At 43.6% G+C, this 14,282-nt stretch overlaps 1 long non-coding RNA gene across 19 annotated transcripts in view; it reads left to right on the forward strand.

The window, feature by feature from the left end:
- The window catches only part of LOC122982521, a 262,088-nt gene that overhangs the window by 204,093 nt on the left and 43,713 nt on the right, over positions 1-14,282 (forward strand). For 18 of the 19 annotated variants that reach the window (XR_006403470.1, XR_006403482.1, XR_006403483.1 and 15 more), the window contains 2 exons: positions 11,294-11,397; positions 11,844-12,065. This is a non-coding gene — a long non-coding RNA (uncharacterized LOC122982521). Of the gene's footprint in view, positions 1-11,293; positions 11,477-11,843; positions 12,066-14,282 lie in introns of all 19 variants that reach the window. The other variant, XR_006403466.1, reaches the window with a different exon arrangement.

The raw sequence follows: 14,282 nt of genomic DNA on the forward strand, positions 1-14,282 counted from the left end.
CTCTTCAGGAGAGCAGTGACTGCAGGAACATCAGCAGTTTCTCTGAGGTTTCCGTTACTGTACGTTGACTTTCCTGATGGTCCTGTTGCCTTTCTGCCTCCATTCTTTGTTTTTCTTCTTTCATTTGTTTTATCTCCTCTCTGTGAACTCCAGCTCAAATAAATACGCTTGGCCATTCAGAGTGAAATGACTCATGATCGTCCTCATAATAGTCCACAGGATAATCCGTCATTGCACTTAGTTTTTATAGTTTCATTACAGTCTAACCGCAGTGAAAGTCAGCCCCATTCATGTAAACAAACCGGCGTGCGCGGATCAATATGTGGGTGGTTTGGTTAGTCGGCACACTGCCCCGCATGTAGTTTCCTATGCAGTTAGCCATAATGTGGCTACAGACGGCTACTTCTTGTGTTTTCTTTGATTCAGACTCAAACAAACTTTTGAAGTGATTAATTTAAAAATCATGTTTATTTCAAAATCAGTGGGAGGCTGACAGAGGTTGCCCCGATAATTGTCATTATAACTGAGACCTCATTCACCCGAATCTCAATCAGAATCTGCAGAATCTCAATGACGGAGCTGCAGAGAGCAAAGTTAGCAGGACACACAGAGTCACAACTGCCACATTCATGGGAAATACATTAGGTTCAAATAAGGTTAGCAGCTGGAGTCTACATTAGCTACTAGCATAAGACACCTAAATCTGTGCAGTTGAGTGAATTGTGTTGAGTTGCATTGTGGGTAATGTATGCGTTATGTTTTGACAAGGAAGAAGAATGCATAAAAAAAAGACAATATCTCTGGTTCTGCTGCATCTATTTTGATCCTTTTTTAAACTGTCCATTGTGAGTTTGACAGTTTATGGGAGTGCAATGATAAATCTGTCAAGTACTCTTTTAAGAAATGGTATTTGTGAGTAATTTACAACTTCTGGTGTGAAAAACCAATGTGTTTGTGTGAATGGCATTTTATGGAAATTATCCTCACTTTGCTCCAATCTGATGAATCTCCACACCCTGAGATTTTTTTCACTGTCAAACTTTTCAGCCCCAACTAGTAATTTTCCTCATGAGACATCACTTAAGATTAGATTTCACACAGCTCACTTTTGAGCACAAATGGCTTTATACAACTTTTTTCACATATGCAGTAGTGCTCCACAAAACTTGAAAACAGACTTTGATCTGAAAAATTGGTGAAGTTGTCCTGTGGTGGGCCTTCTCAACTCAACTGTGTATTCCAGTCTGTGAATGATAGTACTACTGACAACTCTGAGACTGACAGACGGGGCCGACTGTGGGAAGCTGAGGTGCTGTTGAGTGGTGGATGGATAGCACAGGTTGAAACGCGGAGGCGGGGGAATGGCTGCCTGCCAGAGCCCAGGTCCAGGTGCAGAAAAGGGTAGGGGAGATGTCCTTCCCCAGCTCCCCCATGGAGGGCACCAGCCCATTCTGAACATCTACTGTCCCAGTACCCTCTTCTGCTGCTGGGCCATTGCTCACACTTTTCTACCTCATTCACCTCAGCTGTTTTCCCGAGTCTCGCCCTCAATTGCTTCTGGTTTCTCTCCCAGTAGAAAACAACTCTGCGCCAAACAGAAGAAGGAGATTATGTCAATTAAATGGTATGTGCTGCGTGCCACAAATCACGCACACATGTTCTCCACTCTCCACTCTCTCTCTCTCTGTCTCTCTCTCTGTCCCTCTCTCTTTCTCTCTATACGTTGGATGTTGCCAGAGTTTTATGGCTCATGTGTGTTGTGACAGTGTGAAAGGCACAGGAAGGAAAGGCCACGCTTCCTCTGATGCTCCTGCTGCTGTGGACCAGAGGAGATAAGAACACACACACACACAAACACACACACACACACACACACACACGGATGCACACACAGCCACGGACAAACAATCACAACACAGATCCATGCTGCCTGCACTAACACCCCCTCCCTCCCCACCTTCCCTGCAGATCAGCTTCCACGTGGTTTGGACTTAATCACCCCCCCCCCCCCCCACACACACACACACACACACCTCACACATTTTGGTTTGTTCTTATCTCAACAATTTGCACTCCCCGGTCCAACTCAAAGTGTTTGAATTGGCAGTTCATTTCACTGGAGGCTGTTCATTTCAAATAGGCAAATAATCACTGCTCAAATTAACACTGAACTGTTCTGGTTGGTGATACAAAGTAATCATCCTGCCTGCTCTGCCATAACATATCAGTTGTAATAGAGTGTTTTCCTCTATCTTTTCATTGGTTCATTAATGCACGTGTGGTAGAAAGGCTACTTCCCTTAATAATAAGTCAAGAACTTCCTGAAAAGTGTGTATTCTGTGCTTTCCGGGGTGAGACTGCTGCTGAGAGTGTGTGTCTCTGTTATTTTCTGTGTGTGCCCGCTGACGTAAGCCCCTCTATCTGATGATGCCCTTCTAATCCCCACAGTGATGTGTCATGAATATGGAGTTTAAGACTCAAATCCGCAGGGATACACAGGCTATAGATAGCAATGCTCCTTCCACACACACACACACACACACACAAAAGGCACACACCTTCAGCAGCAGTCCCACTCTGGCAGCACAGTGTACACACCGCTGCTGACCCTTGTGACGTTGCAGGGGCAGAACAGGGAGAAACCAGAAAGCAGTGATTAAGATGAAAGTAACACAGTCAGAAGAATTTCGATGGATGATGGAAATAACTGAGGAATGCAGAAAAATAAAGATATGCTTATAGAGCTGCTGATTGGTGATGAAATTTAAAGGATAACTTTGCTAATACAACTTGAACCATCATTCCTATTGGGAAAAATAACAATGTATCCACCAAGCTAATTGCTGAGATCAGGGAACAAGTCGCCATCTTTTTAAAGGGTACTGTTATGATGTTATATGTCTATGTTAAACATGGTTGAAGTTCCAAAAACCTGAGGTTCCAAAACCTGAGGTGAACAGCCATTGTTGCTAAGGTCGTTGCTACATGGGCGATGGGCTGTTTGTGTTGTCCACCTGCATAGTTCAGATCAGATTCAGGCTCGAACATGTATGGATGTATTTGAGAAGTTTCCATTTCAAGTAAAGAATAAGAAAAAGAACTGAAATCCTACTATTCTGTTTATTTATGTTGCCTCTGTAAGTCTGAGGGGCAACTTCCAGAGGCTAGCCAATCGGAACAGAGTGGGCTCCTTGGGAGAGGGCCTTAAAGTGAGAGGAGCTAAAACGGCCTGTTTTAGACATAAGCTGAAGGGAGGGGCTGCAATAAAATGTCAGCATTAGGTAAATAAGGAGTTTTTTGAACTGTAAATCACTCAGAGACATTCCAGTAGAGCCCCAGAATATAAATATAGACCTGGAAATGTGCACGCTATACCCCCCCTTGAAAGTTCAATGGGGCAACAAACACAGGCAAAATCCCCAGGTTTGCCAAACCTGCTTGGAAGAGAAAATAAAGGTGAACAGTAAAATTATTACTCAAACGTTGTAAACATCCATCAGTTTTCAGACCAACCTTCACTTCAACCTACCAGTCAGACTCAATATCAACTTTATTGGCCAAGTATATTGACATATACGAGGAATTTGACTCCAGTTCTCAGCTCCCAACTCTTAATAGTCTTTGACACACTGCAGAAAACCAATTTATAGAACGATACAGACATAAAACTAAACAAATTAACAAGCTAAATAGATATAAGCAAATTTAAACATATATGTATACAGGCAAGAAGTCTGAACTCTGTATACAGGTGATATGACTTTTAAAGTGCACTCGCTTAGGGTGTTATTTAATCTGGCAAAAAAAACAGTTTGCCTGTTCACAACCAGTCTTGTTGTCTGACCTGTTTTCTGCCCTGTTTGATTTCGTTGTAGCGATGTTTGTGTGTTCCCAGAACTTAACAATTACTGTGGCAAATACAATTTTATTATAACCAATATAAATGATGGCCACAGCTACGAAATTACTCACGTTGCCATAAACCTGAATTAGCCTTGAATATCAAATGGAGCACTGCATGGCACTGTGCATCATGTGATTACAATTAAGTAGCAATTAAACCATTTATGTCACAAATAGTCGAAATTACCAACTTGTGTTAATTTGCTTGTGTGTGCGTGTGTATAATGCATCGGTATGTAGGCTAAGCGGTACGGGAAGCTCTTTATGTTTAATTGGAAGCAGTAATCTGGAAGTCTGTGTTTCTCAGGTTATTGTGGCCTGGAACACACACAGATATATACTGTAGGTGATAAAAGACATAATGTAAGTATAATCACACTCTCTGCCTTATCCTGACACACACACACATGCACACACACACACACACATCCCACCACGCCCCAAAAGCTTGCCAACCCATATGGCTCGGGGATAATAAACCGAACAGCCAGCAACACGTCTCCTGTGCTCCCGAGCCAGGCAAGCCAAAGGAATGCACATCCCTCCAGTTCACTCCTTCTCTTTATCTGCCTCTTTCTCTTTTTTTTCCTCTTCCTCTGTCTGTTTGTCATTCTCTGTCTTTTCCTGCACGACTCTGAGGCATTGAGTGAAGGACCCTCTGTTAAAGTGAAGAGGTATGTGTCTGAGTGTATGTTGGCATCTGAGTGTGTGTTTGTGTGTTCGAGGTGTGCCAAAGAAACCAGTCTGACGAGTCTGTGAAGAGCTTGCCCTTGGGATGGAGGGAAGAGGGGAAGGGAAGAGAGGGGAAGTGGGATGGAAAAAGGGAGGGAGTGTGAGGATGAAATGAAAGGGAAAATAAACAGTTATGTGAAGGAGAGAGGGAAAGGGGGAGAGATGATCTGAAAAGGAGGGAGAGCTGGATTTAGAGAAACTTTTGCTTGGTGGAGTTTGCAGCATCTCTCTCCTAATCTCTCTGTGTCTGAAATGCCAAATGTGAATGTGACCAAACACACCTCACACTCCCCCATCTCCCTTGTTTCTTCCTCTGTCATCCCCCCACCTTGCTCTTCTCCTCCCAGGCCTCCCACCTCTCTGTCTCTCTGTGGTGCAGTGGGACAGCCAGTGAGACCTGCGGCAGGAGCGCTAAGCCCGGGCCTGGATTTGGAGCACGGCTGCTCTCGGTTGAGCGGGATCCAGGCCCCCTGAGGGCTGAGGGGTGGGAGCGGAGGGTGGAGGGTAGAGGTGGGGGGGTGTTGGAGGAGGTAGGGAGGAGAGGGAGGAGAGCAGCGGCAGCATAGGCAGTGAGCAGTACAGTTCTGGATCACCTTCAAAGAGCTCCAATCCCAACGGAGAGACAGGATTCCTCTGCGGAGAGAGGGAGAGAAAAGGGGGAGGGTAGAAGGGAGAGAGAGAGAGAGAGAAAGAGGGAAAGACGTGGGAGACAAGGGGAAAGTGTGAAAAGAGAAATGAAAAAAAAAAGTGGTTTGGGTTATAACTTCTTTCCCACTCCTTTTCTCCCTCCCTCTTTTTCTTTCTCCATGGCGTGCATGCACTTGCCCTTCATACAGCAGGCTACACTGAGATGATCTATCTGTGTGCTGGAGCAGGGAGACATGGGAAATCTGGCCCGCACAAAGGCGTCGTTGTGCCTCCCTGGAGCTTCCTTTAGGGGCCGGCATGTGTGTATGTACGCCGGTGTTTGTGTGTGTGACAAGGAGGAGTAGGAGTTTTACCTTCTCAGGCCTCCCACCTCCCAGAAGGTTCTCCTAAGGCTGGCATACGCACACACTCCTAAATGTACCTCCAAAATTCCAAGGACATTGCAGAACCAGATCCAGGAGTCTCATTCTTGTGCATGTAGTGTATAACTTTCAAGTTCTGCACCTATAAGCCTCTTATACTCTCCTGGATCTGACTAACTAACTATACAATGCAAAAAAACTTGACAATTTTGGAAACCTCGTATTTGTTCCACCGGAGTTGTGCACATTCACTTTTTGTGAATTTGAGGGCAGATAGTGCACTTTATAGTTTGTGTACTTGTATGTGTGTTTCTGTGTGTGCATCAGTGACAGACCTTCATCCTGAGTCTGGGTCAGCAGTTTGTTTAGCATCAATTAGAGGCTCTGTGTTCCTCAACGCAAGCGTGAAGGGAGAATTAACGTGCAGTGGCACATTCCCACCAGCGTATTATTACACGCAGCACCTCAGCTGGAGCAGTCCTAGCGCGTGTTTGTTCATGTGTATATCTTCATGCGTGTGTACACGCACATACAAGCGCATGCGTTCATAGGTAGATTATTCAAATTCAGAAAGTGCTTTACTTTTCCATTTTTTCTCTTCTCTCCTTCTGTCTTCTAGCGTTCCTCTCCTCCTCTCTTTCAAGGACTATGGTCTGACCACAGCAATTTCCCTTAGTCTCTGCTTTGCCTAGCAACACACTGCACATAGTTTCCATAGAACATGCATTTAATGGGAGAGAAGATATATAGATACTGGAGAAAGTCTGTTGTAAAGACAACAGGGTCTAAAGATTTCCTGCTCTGCTCATAGACAAAGTCTGAAAAACACATGTTCAGTGGCTTTTCTCTTAGAGGCACGTAGTAGAAGACTATAAAGGGAATGGAGGGACTTGAAACAGGGCTAATATCATCTCTACAACAACATTAAGTACAGGGTTGGTTATAATAAATGAAACGCCACTGTAATTGCTTTTCCCTGTGGTGGTGTGTTGTGCTTTTATTGTCATGGTTTTGGTGCAGCCTTTACACAAAGAGTAATTATCGTTAACAGAATGATTCCAAGGATTGTTGAACCCTCCGTCCTTCTGGAAGTTAGTAAAACAGTTCATCTCAAACACTGTTTAAAATAGTAGTACTGCATTGGCTTGAGGATTCAGCCGGCCATAGTCTGACCCGTCCTAATTCAGGCCAGAACCCTGCCTGGCTCGGCAGCCCAAAAAAGTTTTTCCAACGGAAGCCTGAAGCCAATGTTTGAACTTCAAAAATCTTTGGCTTTCTACTAAAGCCAATTGAAAAGTCAAATTTCCTTGATGTGAGAAGAACATGATGACAAAATGTAAAATGTTTTTCTCAGATCCAGATTTTCCTGTCAGGTGGGGACCTTTGAAAAGTTCTGTATTACCAGTTTGATTTTTTATAGTCTCCACAACTATCTGTCCAATACAGTCAAACTTAGCAAGCTAGCAAGTTGCAACCTGTTGACTTGCCATCACTCATGGTGTGTGTGCGTGTGTGTGTGTGTGTGTGTGTGTGTCTGTGTGTGTGTGTGATAGAGAGAGAGAGAGAGAGACAACACAAGGGCAAAATTATAAGTGTGTGCTGTATTCAGTCTATCGTTGTAGTTTTGATATTGAAACCTACATTTACTAACATTGCATGTTCTGTAGCAGGAGCTTGAAAATGGGCCTGAACTTGGCCCAAATACCTTCAGGTTGTTTTGGCCCTGCGCCAGGCTGCAGATCATAAATACCTTCATGTACTGTATGATTAGATATGATCATATGGTGATTTTCTATTATTATGTTATGTTAGTATCTTGCCCCTCAAATCATTTTGAAGCATCAACACATTCAGACACATTAATAGAGCCATTGTTTTCTTTGAAAAACAGTTCCAAGAAAGATATGCATCATTCATGATCATTCAACATTATTATGTTAGAAGTGATTACAACATGCCAAACCCTCTTAGGGATTATTGGATTGAATATATGCCAGAAAATGTGCCACACATGGGCACAGCATCGCCAAAATCCTTCAGTTTGGCACTGTTTGTGTTCCTTTTTTCTTTACTTTGATTACACCGTCTACATGAATACGGAATATAGTTTCATTTCTTTTGTGTCCTTTTTGTGCTCTTTGATGGGGGATGGGATGTCAGTGAGCCTCTGCCAGGAGAAAGGTTTCCTGGCTTTGCCAAGGTATGCCCTCCTCCCTTTCTCTCATGTGGAGCAAGGGTCTATACTTGCTTGTAAATAGTGAGATAAGTGTGGTTTACCCGTAGCTGGGGTGTAAGGTGCACTCAGCACCGCCCTGACATGTCTGTGCCAAAGCCCAACAGGGGTGTAATTACCTGAGACTGGGTCAGCACTTTATCCTGGGTAAAAATACCTGCCTACTTATAGAAGGGGAATAGAGAGGGCAGCTCCATGCAAAGGGAAGCCTGTCTTCACACATCCAGCCAACTGCTCCTCTATGGTAGGGTAATGCTCTGGTAGTTTCTCCAATTCTCCTTCAGAAGAAGCATATAGCATTACTTAACAGTCTGTCATGGGGACTCCCAGATAAAACCTTTCCATCTTCTTCTTCCTCTGCTTTACATGGCTGCAAAGGACTGACCTACAAAACACTTTTACACACGTCCAATATTCCACTCTCTACCTCTAACCGCAGCCGACTTTCAGTCCAGTACCTTTCCACACTCTCTGTATTCCCCTACTCCGCCCCTTTCACACCACATCTGTCTCTCTGCCCTCCGAGTCAAGGACAGAGAGGGCCAAGCAGACATGCAGAGGACAGCTCTGCACCAATCAGGAGACGGAGAGAGCTTGTGTCAATTAAATGGTATGTGCTTATGCCGCAAATCACAGACACATGTTCTCTTCTCCCCTCCCACCCTGTGGCTGTTGCCTCTCTTCTCCACCACCTAATGCAGCGTAATCATCCTCATTACCTAATGAGACCCTACTGTACACACAAACTCTCCTCCTCGCCCCTTCCCCATTTCACTCTTCCACGAACACACACGTGTATAAAGAGCAGCCATATGCTCACGAACAAATGGCTGCAATGCACAACCTTTTGAAACTCTACATACACCACACTATCAACAGTGTAGCTCTCACTGCCACAACACTGTAAAGCCTCTAATGCCACAGTAATACTATTGTAGTGTGTATTATCAACAGGACAGTGAGCACTGAATTAGGCTGGCAGCTGGGGAGGGGAGAACCCCCTCATTAGCTCCCTTCAATGTATCTACTTCCCCTAATCTCTTACAATAACATAATCTCTTTAAAAGTGCTGCAGCTTATGTCCAATCTGCTTAAAACCTGACACGTGATTGAGGTCAATCCCCAGTAAACCCCAAACTGTGGGGTCCCGAGAACTCCACACACCACCCCCAACAATATAAGTACATTCTGTGCAGGTATTACATTTATGTTTTGCACTGTACAGAATATTACACAGCCATGAGGGATATACTGGACGATGTGTATGTGTTTTCCTGATTCAAACATTTATCTCCTTCTACATAACAAGCGCCACTGCCAACCTTATATTTTCAGTCAGACAGAGCCTGGCCCATCGCCTTCATGCGCCTCTGATCCCAGAGCAGTTTGTATCCTTTTCACAGCCTCTGTTCTAATCTAACCCTGGTAGTCGAGCGCAGTTCTGCTCTTTTTATTTTTTGATGTTTTTCCATAGTGTCTCTTGCCTCCAAACCACTTACAGATGTTGGCAGCGGGGAGCGTTGTGGCAACTCCAAACGAGGAAATCTAAATAGAGATCAGGCTGTAAAATCAAAAAGAAGGCCCGCAGAAAGAGAAAACAAGGGGAAAGAAAGAGAGCAAACGCGAGAATGGGGTGAATGGGTGAGGGAGAAAGCAGAAAGCAGTGAGTGAGCATTAGTGTTGAATTAGTAGAAAAAGAAAAAAAAAATACTTACTGGGCGTGTTAGAGCAGTGATGTGATTTGAGGGCAGCTTTTTTTGTTTTGTCGGTTGAACTTGGATTCAAGCTGTTTATTTGGTGTTTTGTCACAGAATCGCATCTTATGATACGTTTCCCAAACACCAGTCTTTACTTAAAAGAAGTAATGACAGTGTCCTGGTGCGGTATATGATTATCATCAGCCAAAAAAGGTACCTGAGTAACATTTTAACATGAAACATACACTACCAGTCATAAGTTTGGGCACTTCCTCATTCAGGGAATAGGAAGGTGTGGCCAAACTTTTCACTGGTACAGTACATTTTTTAGAAAACTACTGCAGCTTTTCAATAGCTGATAATGGATCCTCTTAAAATTCTATATGGTTCGAAACCACAACTTCATATTCTCCTTTCCAGTTACTGTTCCCCTGGCATGTTTTTCTGTTAAATAGCAGGCTATAGCATAGTGCCAATTGGAATTTACCAAGGCCTCCTGGAAAACTATTTGGCCGTGTCGAAGGTGGACTTGGTCTGGCACAGTAGTGGTAGCTCTATGTTACCTCCCTCCACCTGTTTTACAGGAAGTAGCCTTGTCCCGGTGGATGAGAGAGGAAATGTGTTGAAATGCCACATCCTGCTCCAAGCTCAGAGTCAGAGTTCACTACAGCTAATGCTTATTATGTCCAGACACCTCCTGGGGAGAAAAAGAGCGCAGAGAGAGAAGTGGCAGTGTGTTTGCAGTCATGCCACTCCCTGCACAGTGATTGTAAAGATGAGTGACCTGTCTCTCCCATCTCTCCTCTCTCCTTCCCTCCTCTTCCTTTCTCCCCCTGCACTTTATTTATTAATGGATCCATTCAATTATTTACCTCACATCTTAGGGCGACAACAGGCCAGAGTGCGGTACATAGGGTGGAGATGATACAGTACACATGCACATAGCACACAGACAGTGCTCATGCAAGGCAATCCAGGTACTCAGTAGAGTTAATTCAATGGTAGGGTATAGATTAGGCGTGTGCTGTACTTATGGTGACTAGGAAATCACCCTTGAAGACATTTTAACCAAAGATAATTGGCTTTGATTTTTTTTTTCTAGGGCTGCCGCTCACATCTTTCATTTTCTTCATCTAATCAAACGTTTAGTTTATTTAATGTCAGAAACTGTGTCAGAAAATAGTAAAAAGGGCTCATCACATTTTCCAAGAATCCAAGGTAACGTCTTCAAATTGCTTGTTTAGTCTACCAGCGGTCCATATATCAAATATATTCAATTATGTTTGTTATTAAAGCAGAGAAATGTAGAAAATCCTCATATTTGTAAATCTGTTACCGGTAAAAATGTTGGTTCATAAATCACTTCAATGATTCATAAATGTTCAATCTTAATTTCTTTAAACAGACTATTTGTTTTGGCACTCCGTAGATCAGATTGCAGATGCAGGCTCCCTCAATGATCCTGCATTTTTTTCACTTCCTGTTTCCTTCGAGTCCATTTGTAATATTTTCAGTGAAAGTCAGCAGTGCTTCGACAGCAGCGAGCGCCTTTCATACTGTATATCCTGATGAAATATGGTCTCTACACCTTTAAATGTCTGGGGAGGTGGGTGGGGGACACTATAGCGTCCTGTTTGCAGTAGAGGTTGATGGTTCAAACGTATCATTGACCGCTTGGTGTCTGCTCTTATCTTCTCCCTCTGGCCTTATCCCTGCAGCGGCCAGACATGGATCAATCCCACCCGGAATTGGGTTTCACATCCCGGAAGCAGAGATGTACACATGGGTCACTTTCATCGACTCGCTGCGGCCATGGCCATAGGTATCCATCATACAGACCATTGACTGGTTGTGACCATGAAGGTACAAATTCATCACGAAGAAAGGCTGCGGTGGACGAGGTCAGCGGAAAGCGGTGGCTACTTCTCGTCTGCTACCATGTGGAAACGGAGCCTTTTGAGATGTTGATGTAGTTACAGTATAAAATGAACTTGCAGTTATAAAATGTTTTTATTATAGAGTTAAACTATTAATAGTATGGGCAAGCTTTTCTCATATGTAAAATTATTTTTTCTGCCCACATCTAAAAACAAAATAATTAACCACAAAATTTAATGTAAATACAGATCTGAGTACATGTACACAGCTCCACATACTTTAAGAAAATATATCTATGTCCACCTGTTTGTTTGTTCCAGTCTGTGTGTTGTTAGTCAAAGGAGTGATGTCATTATTTGAGATGCATCTCGTGTGTGTGTGTTTTTGTAGCGTGTGTGTGTGTGTGTGTGTGTGTGTGTGTGGGATGTTACAGGCTGGAGATGAATAACAGATGCAGTGACGCTGACTTGATCTGAACTCCAGACAAGGCCGGGCTCGGCTGAGGATTGAAGGAGAGAAGATGAAGGGAAGGAAGGAGCAAGATGAGGGAGAGACGAGGGGAAGATGGTGAAGATTGATTGCCATTGACTCGGGTCCAGTGCGCTGAAAACTGTGAGATTCCAGCAGCCAGTCTGAAACACACGCACACACACCTATGAGATGTGGCGAATACTTGGAAAACGCAAGCGACTGCTTTCAGCTCCATGGACACTGACGACACTCAACAGTATGAAAGTAAAACACAAAGGCTAATTAGAGCAACATATTTCTTTCATCCCCTGCACACATTGTGCTTGCATTGGTTTTTGAACACACACTCTCAGTAACTGGTTAATTCTTTCTAGTGTGTATGTGTGTGTGTGTGTGTGTGTGTGTGTGTCCCTGGGGTAAAGCCTGCTTTAATTCCCCAGGAAATCATTGTGATTTAGAGTAGCAGGGAAGTCACTTCCAATGAGAGTCAATGGACTGCTGGTGTTGCAGTGAGATCGACTGCTTGCATGTGTGTGCATGTGTGTGTGTATATACCTAAATGGAATTTTTAACTAAATGTGATTAAATCAACATGGTAGCACCATATAGAAGCTGGTGCTAATTAAAATAACCATATATGGCTCTGTGAATGGAATAAATACAGTAAAATTAGCACAGAAATCACCTCATGCTCTTTTGCAAATTATGCAAGATGCAAATGAGTTCCTGGTGTTTCAAGTCTGGATGTATAGAGCAGGGAGAAACGTGCAAACACAGTTCAGAGACTCTGAAATACCTGCAGCAGAGCTGAGACTTACGCTCAGAGAGTTTCTTAAAGCTGCTGGCCTGCTGTAGCTCACCGGGTATTGAGCTTAAAAACATTGCAGGGTCCAGGCGACGAACAGAAGCCGGCCAGGTTCGGGGCTGCCATCCATGGGCACCTCGGTGCTGCTGCTGCTGCTGCTGCTGCTGCTGATACAAGGAGCTGGAGGTGGAGGCTGGCAGAGCTGGCTGAATGCAGATAGGATCTCTGTGGGGGGGCGTGAATGTGTGATCGGAGACTAAAATCATTACAGTACGCCTGGTCACTGTGTCCTTGGCTCTTCCGCTGAGCTGAGGCTGATGCTTTCCTCTATTTTTCCCCCCTCTGCCTTTTTCTCCCTATACTTTCTCTTTACACTATACATTTCTCTATAACGTATTAGACATCATTGGCTCTAAACAAAAACACACTGTTCACAAAATTTTGCATGTAAGATAATGACAAAAAGTAGTCTTCAGGCTTTCATCTCTGCAAGAATGTAATCATACACACACTGCATAATGCAGATAAGTCAACGAAGACACAATCAGTGATAATCCAACAAAATATTACACAGATGCACCTCAGTGGATCAATTTGGGTGTATTGATTATGATTACCATTCCTATTTTTTATTGGTGCAATATTAATTTATTACTTTTAGAGATTTATCATAAAGGAGGTGTAAACAGAATTTGAGCCTCTCTCGTGAAATCGTTGCCAGTCAGACAGCTTCTTTATGTGCAATGGAAATGATTGCACGGTTATTTTGTTTGACTTCTATAGCCTGCAGGCGCTTTTCTCTTTCAGTTGTGTGCATCCAGCTGAGCGTCAGAGCAAGTGTGTTTGGTTCTGACGTCATAATAGAGCATATGATACTGTACATAATACACAGAGCCTGGTTTCCTCTTCTGTGTGTATGTGTGTGTGTGTCTGACTCCCCCACTTCTCACACAGTAGCTTTTATATAAAATCTAAAGAATAAGGTGAGAATGATCCCCAATAGACAATAAAAAACAGATGTTTTTTGTTATTTTGTCTTATTATCATAACTGTAAATATAGGCCTCTTTCTCCCGGTTCACCCCAGCTGCACTCATGCCCCCAGGCTGCAGTGGCTGTCCAGAGAGAGAGAGAGAGAGAGAGAGAGTGAGAGTGAGAGTGAGAGAGAGAGAGAGACAGAGAGAGAGAGAGAGAAAATGTAAACTAGACTTGCCTTCCTTGGGTCTCATTGGTTGATTCTCTTCCTAGCGGTTTTGTCCTTGAGAATGTGCAGACACGGGGCAGATAATGTTCTGACACCAGAAACTCTAGACCCGGACCAGATCAACACTTACTCCCTTCTTCTTCTTCTTCTACTTCTCTGCTCCTATTGTCACACTATCCGGACATGCAGATTAAAAGAATGACAGTGTTTGTTGATAATTGTGCGTCGAAATGTTTTTTTAATTCTTAACGCTGCACGGCCAGTTGTGAAGCAAATGTGAAAAAAAAATAAAAAAAATCCCTGAACTTGATATGTTGTGCGCATGTTTGCTTTCAGTTCTGAGATGTTGC

This window comes from Thunnus albacares, chromosome 5, assembly GCF_914725855.1.
Source record: "Thunnus albacares chromosome 5, fThuAlb1.1, whole genome shotgun sequence".
Lineage (NCBI taxonomy): Eukaryota > Metazoa > Chordata > Actinopteri > Scombriformes > Scombridae > Thunnus > Thunnus albacares.